The following is a 7,388-nucleotide window of genomic DNA, read 5'->3' as shown; positions in this document are numbered from 1 at the left end:
GGGGTGGAGGCCTGGTCGAGGACCGGGCCGCGGGAACACTAAAGCCCCGAAATCATCTCAAGATAACCTCAATATTGCAGCATGGTACAACACCCTGAGGAAGCGTGTGACCGCCCAACCCGTTCTCGCAAATTCGTAAAGTCAATATTGACTTATTAAATATGTGCATAGGTGACATACTTAACATAATAGATACCCCTAAAAAGATTCATAGAAAACACCGACCTTACCTAACCTTGTTAGTATCTTAAGATAAGCATCTTATTGCTTCGTAATTACAATTATTACTTAACCTATACCTATTATAGGTTAGGTAATAATTGCAATTACGAAGCAATAAGATGCTTATCTTAACATACTAAGTAGGTTAGGTAAGGTCGGTGTTTTCTATGAAGCTTTTTAAGGGTATCTATTATGTTAAGTATGTCACCTATGCACATATTTAATAAGTCAATATTGACTTATTAAAGATCGCCATACCCTCACGTGCACCAACTTAACACTATCTCAAACTGTTTCCAGCCTGACGTACAGTGGACTGCATCTACGTCCTCTGTCACACCTGAGACGTAATCAGTTTTCATTGTAGATAGTATCTTATTATTCAGAGTCCATATCCATATATATATATATATATCTACATATCTGATACTGCCAGTTATGCATTATTAATCTTCATATGGCAGTAGTATTTTGCATTATATATTTTACTCATTATTTATGTGTGTGCATATTATAATTGTTATTATTGCATAATATATGTTCCACATAGATTAATCTTATAGAATACCCCCCCCCAAATTGTGTCGTGGGAGGCTGGCTCTAGAATTATATCATTTACAGTCATTGCTTAATTAATGGAATTTAATCATATAATCATAGATCTATAAGCCACTGATTTTCTCATTTAATTACTCATTCTGGTCCTTCGAGCTATCTTAGAATTTATCATTATTTTACATTCACATAATTATACATTTTCTTAGTATTATACTGGAGCCAGATTTCCCCACAAGGCCTATCAACCTCTGGAGGGTTATTAAGGCCACCACAATACCTTACTGACCAACCAGCAAGTTTGGTGTTGGACTTAAGGCCTATCAACCTCTGGAGGGTTATTAAGACCACCACAATACCTTACTGACCAACCACCAAGTTTGGTGTTGGACTTAAGGCCTATCAACCTCTGGAGGGTTATTAAGACCACCACAATACCTTACTGACCAACCAGCAAGTTTGGGGTTGGACTTAAGACCTATCAACCTCTGGAGGGTTATTAAGACCACCACAATACCTTACTGACCAACCACTAAGTATACTTTAATCCTGAACATAGTCTAGTATCAAAATATACTCAAGAGTATATTCACCGAGAGGTGTGTATATACCTCTCACACGAACACATATTTAATGTATACATACATATACACACACCATCATATATAAATGCCCCCAGCCCTTGAAACGAACGTAGCCTCATCTTTAACATCTCACAAAATAGAATAAAACTGAATCCCACAAATTACCATAGACGAAGGTGGATGCCATTAGGTTGAAACAGAAGAAATTTAAGAAATCTTGGAAAGGTTTAGTCAAAATCAGTTTAGACATCCAACTCATACTTACGAAAATAATGGAAGTAAATTTCGGTTAAATTCTTAGCCTCTCTATACGTGACTACAATTCCAATTAGTATTTGTGAGAGATAAATTGATTTCAAAACATTTTAAATGAACAAATAGTTTTCATATTAAACGTATTAAACACAAGCTCTTAATTCCGGGTTTTACCGTAGCGTTCTCTGAATGTTCAAAATACTCCTATGATGCTCGAGGCTGACATTCAAAAGATGCTACAAACAAAATCTAATCTTAAAACTATATTTAACATCTCAAAATAGGTTTCTAGCATCAGTTAAAACGCGCTATCTCTCTTGAAGTTAGGAAATGTAGATGTTTATCTCTCAGAATGTTTGGTAATATGTTTATTGTTTGTGATGTGTGTCTATGTATGTATTAACACGATGTACTGAACGGGGTGATAATAGCTTGAGCTACCTCATCCCTTTGTGTGTATTTTACATCAATAAACTTATTTCAATTTCAATTTCTCTTGAAATTAAAAATATTTGGAAAAAGCCTCACAATCTACTTGACTATTTTTTTTTACTAGAGCGAACTAGAGATTATTTCCCTCTTCCTTTAGGCATACTTATGCTATAAATATTTGATTTTTTGGTAAAAGAAAAAATCGCTTCTGTGAAAATCGGATAATCATAGACATAATTTTGGCCTTGCATTACTCCCAAAACAAATTAACACGTGTCAATTTTATGGTATAGCAATGAGTTTATATTCTGCAAAATCTGCATTAATGATCAGGTGTAAGAGCGCGGGAAAGCCTTACTGACAAGCAGACTTTCAGACTGTGGAAAATATTCCACTTTTGCGTAAATTAATAACGAATTTAGTTATTATTAAACCAGTGGCCTACGTGAGTAAGCTGATGACACCTTTCTGGCAACACTACTCCAGATGGCGGAGTATGATAATTATCTGTTTGAGCTTCGCTATTAATTACTAATAACTCAATATTATAATCTAAACTATAACTATCTACCACCAGAAAAATTATCTGGCTTATTTTAAATTAAAAGAGGATATAACTTACGTTAGACAGTGAGTTATATCCTGTTCCCTCGTATATATAAAAGATAACAGCCAAGCATAGGCTTTACTTAAATTCCATTAATTTCAAAGTTACACGCTTCCTAGAGCTCAATACTTCGTAACTTGAATATCTAAATATGTAGAATTACACGAGATAATCAATTATTAGTGTGTTGGAGCATTTGCTTATGTTTAATGCGCGTAATAATTAGAATTTATATAACAGGAATTGGCAAGGCCGCTACCCCCTTGATTTTACCCAGAAGGAAAGACTGTCAGTGTCGTGTGAGACATTATGGAGGACGGGTCTACGGCTCCCTGTCTACTGTCTCTACTACTATCTACTGCCATGGTGTTCTACCGTACGTGTTCTCTCCGTTCCAGCAGCAGAGCGACGGTCTAGTTTCTTGCTGGTCGGCGTTCAATCCCCCGACTGTTCATAAGTGGTTGGGCACTATTCCTTTCCCCCCGTCCCATCCCAAGTCCTTATCCTGACCCCTTCCCAGTGTTAATATAGTCGTAATGGCTTGGTCCATTCTCCTGATAGTTCTCTTCCAGCTGAACTGACTGTCCACCTGTTTGTGTACCAGCTGTTTGAGGCCTGACCTGGGTCGACCAGCTGTTTGAGGCCCCATGTTGAGTATTGGACGTCGGACTTGTATTACCCTGTTCAGAGTGCCTGCCACTCTTTAAGGCACTTCGCCAACAGCTTAAGTATGGTTTATGTAATCCTAGTTTGGACCTCTTGTACCCGTGTATAAACCCGTAACTTTACATAATTGGTTAACAAGCAGGAGAATAGTCCACATATGTGAAAATCCATTGTACTAATTCTAATTTTTTGTTGTAATAGACAAATGTGATCAATTTCATCACTATTAATTCCAATTACCCCTTGGATTTAATCTGCGCATTTAACATTATATTTTATAGTATATTTATGTGAGACGTTCTTGCAGATAAGGAGTCGCAGGCAGCTTCTGGGATCAGTTTCCAGCTCACGTGTATAGATAAGGAGGTCACTTGAGGCTACCTTGAGTACCAGCAGCCGCTTGTCCCTCTGGAGCAGGACGACTCTACCCAATACACAAGTTTCCCTGAATGTGGCGGGACTAAACTTAAGGCAAGTCTCAATTTCTGTCGAGCCTATAGTAGGTAGTGTGATTAGATAATGGTAAGTTTTCCATACTCGCAGACAAGCAGACTGTTCTCATTAACAGGCAGGCAGACTTTCAGAGAAGCAGCCTCAGAACTCTCAGATAAGCAGAATTTCAGAGACTAGACGACGTTCACACAAGTAGGCTTTCAGACTGATTCACTACAGCATTTCTTTCGTTGTACAAAAATCGCTCAACTGGAGTTATACCTCAGTGTAAGGTTTCAACCCCTCAACCTCTTAACCCTGTACTTTCACTACGCTAACTCGGCCCCCCAACACCCTCAACCCCTATCAGACTCTCTACCACTTGACTTGAGTAGAAGCGCAAGATACCGAGCATTACTCTCACTTCACTTAATTCTCGACCTTCTCCCGCTAGTGATAACCTAAGTCGGGGGAGTCTAGACAAAGTGACCTGTGTCTTAAGTCATAAATCAGCCGGGAATTGGGGGGAGAAAATACAGTAAAGCGTCTGCTTCTAGCTAGTTGTGCACAAGAAAGCACATTAACGTGATAGATCAACGAGGACATGAGTAGAAGCCTTGAGGAATAGATGCTACACACTGGGTTCTCCCAAGCCCTAACCAACTCGGCCACGACATGCTAAAAGCTATGCAACCTTGGAATCGGTTGAATCATCTTAAGGGTCCTGTGATTTACGGGACTTAAGGTTCTTAAGACTTAAGGGAGCCGGTCGGCCGAGCGGACAGCACGCTGGACTTGTGGTCCCGGGTTCGATCCCGGGCGCCGGCGAGAAACAATGGGCAGAGTTTTTCACCTTATGCCCCCTGTTACCTAGCAGTAAAATAGGTACCTGGGTGTTAGTCAGCTGTCACGGGCTGCTTCCTGGGGGTGGAGGCCTGGTCGAGGACCGGGCCGCGGGGACAGTAAAGCCCCGAAATCTCAAGATAACCTCTCGTAGGGGAGTCAATTGAATCTCGGGTTGCATAGCTTTTAGCATGTGGCAGAGTTGGTTAGGGCGTATACATGGGAGTACCCAGTGGCTTCTACTGATTTTTCCCGGTCATGGTGATGGTGTCTGTCAAGTGGTCTAAATAGTAGGCTTGAGAAACTTCAGTTTCCCAAGTGTTCAATACGTCTATACATCTTTAATGTTGCCACAGATGCATCACTGCAGATGATGGGGTCACAATAACGTGGTTTAAAATATGACCAAACCACACAACAGATGAGACGTTTCGGTCCGTCCTGGACCATTCTCACAATAGACTTGATCATTTTCCAGGAGGGACCGAAGCGTCGTCGTCCCGTCATCTTCTGGTGTGTGGTCTGGTCAACATACTTTACCTTGAGGAGCTTCCGGGGCTTAGCGTCCCCGCGGCCCGGTCGTCGACCAGGCCTCCTGGTTGCTGGACTGATCAACCAGGCTGTTGGACGTCAGACTGCTCGCAGCCTAACGTCCAACATGGACGTCAGACTAGACGAAATATAGACTGCTTTATGCTGTTAAATATCTATTCATTACCGGTAGAATTTAAAGATTTGTTCAAGTATTCATTATTAAAAATTGATTCTGAAAGCCACAGCCTCGTTCATATTAAAAATATATAATTTTATTTTATATAGTTAAATCGTGAATAGAAATGTCATTTCATGCCAGTTTAATGACCGAAGCGCTATGCTAATATTAATACAGTACTTTTATGTAATATTCATTTCTTACGGATTCTATACCATTTCATATATCAAACTTATGACTAAAATTGTATTGTAACACAAATCATTTCAGAATTTTGTTCTACTTTATCAGTCAGCAATATGAAAGAAAATTTGATAAATGTTTTGGAGTATAGGGATATCTGTTGATGGTAATACGTGATTTCTTTCGTCGTTAGAAGCCTAAACAAATTGCCTGTTGGTATTCGTATCCCTCAAGGGAACGTAAGACGTATTAAGACGGGTTTGAATAACCGGGACTTGTACAACTAAAGCATTCGAGTCATGCATGATATTAATACGATATGCTCACTTGGTCGACCACAATTAGGATCTCCGATACGGTGTGATAAACATTATTATTTCCTGATCTCCCAGTTTACGATAGTCCTTGGAGAATAAATTCTGTCAAAGTGGATAACTGTCGACAGGGCTGGGATTTTTCCCTTACACGAGGATTTTTGTCGATTTAGTAGTTATATGTATAAATTTGATGTGCGGAGTTATCAGATCTCAGACAGCCGATGGAGGCACCATTTATCGGCTTTGGGACCTTAGCTTCGCTAAATGAATGTTTCATTTTGCAGAAATAAAATGCCACATAGTTTTTAGCACAATTCCTTTCAAAAGTTAATGAAATTTACCCTAGAGGTGATGTATCATAGGAAGGGATGTAGTGTGTATCGAAGAGGAAGAATGCTTGTAGCCTCGTCCCGGTTTGGTGACTGCTTTTTGATAATTGAAGCTTCGTCGCTACACAAAATGTAAACTTTACCCAATTACAGAATGAAGGTGGGTACTGTAGCGATCTTACAAGGATCCGTCGTCCTGCTGGGTGCTTGTAAACCAATTTGTTTCAAAAAGTTGTCCCGTTCATAGACTTAAAAGCCAACAGCCGTCACCTGCTTTGGCTGTCAGCTACACGCTGTTGATAATGTTAATCTTTAACCCTTTAATTTTCAAACTTAAAAGACGGACTCGATACTGTTGAACCTTTCATCCAAATTGCCAGGAAGGGAAAAAAATACAAATTCACTTAACTTTCTAGGAAAGGACGACAGTTCTCTCAACTTCGAGTATTACAGAAAGATTAACACCAAAACCTGGGTGTTTTGCACTTAGTCAATCAAAACAGATATAATCCTCTTAATTAAAGTGGATTTTTGCCTGAGGAGTTTACAAAAGTTATACCGTTGAGTTTCTGAAAGATGACTGTCCCTGGTACATTTAAGACAACAGTTCTTCCCTCCCCCCTCCCTTACCCAACTACTTGGAGTGGACGGTAGAGCGACGGTCTCGCTTCATACAGGTCTACGTTCAATCCCCAGCCGTCCACAAGTGGTTGGGCACCATTCCTTCCCCCCGTCCCATCCCATAACCTTATCCTGACCCCTTCCCAGTGTTATATAGTCGTAATAACTTGGCGCCTTCTGATAGTGCCTTCCCTCCCCCCCCCCCCTAATCTTCAGCCGTGAGTGCAGTGAAGTCACACCCACATTTTGTGTAACTTCAGTGATCACGCAACACAATCTCGAGCGTTACTCACCCATCATGTAGTTGAAGTGTTAAATTGGCAATAAAGACGACCAAAATAGAAGTGTAATGGAAATAAAAGGAAATGAAACCAAACACAACCAAAAGTTTGTTAAAATACAAAAAAAGTTTTTATAGGTCAGGTACAGGTTTTTATTTTTATAGTCGGGGGATTGACTGAGCACCTTGGGTAGTTCCAATAGGCTTTCAACGCATCGCGCCTCTACAAACACCATCTAGGAAACGCCATGTTGAAATTGACCCGGATATGAATCAATGTGATTAGATACTCATTATTATTATAGTACAAACAGCCGTATAGCGTTTTGGGCAGAGAATTCGTATATTTT

At 39.9% G+C, this 7,388-nt stretch overlaps 1 long non-coding RNA gene across 1 annotated transcript in view; it reads left to right on the top strand.

The window, feature by feature from the left end:
- Nucleotides 1-908: 908 nt before the first annotated feature.
- The window catches only part of LOC138358567 (uncharacterized), a 43,745-nt gene continuing 37,265 nt past the window's right edge, over nucleotides 909-7,388 (top strand). Inside the window, exons 1-2 of the long non-coding RNA XR_011225480.1 lie at nucleotides 909-3,383; nucleotides 3,629-3,792. This is a non-coding gene — a long non-coding RNA (uncharacterized lncRNA). The remainder of the gene's footprint in view (nucleotides 3,384-3,628; nucleotides 3,793-7,388) is intronic.

The sequence above is a fragment of the Procambarus clarkii genome, chromosome 84, assembly GCF_040958095.1.
Source record: "Procambarus clarkii isolate CNS0578487 chromosome 84, FALCON_Pclarkii_2.0, whole genome shotgun sequence".
Lineage (NCBI taxonomy): Eukaryota > Metazoa > Arthropoda > Malacostraca > Decapoda > Cambaridae > Procambarus > Procambarus clarkii.
This window is presented reverse-complemented; position numbering and strand designations above follow the sequence as displayed.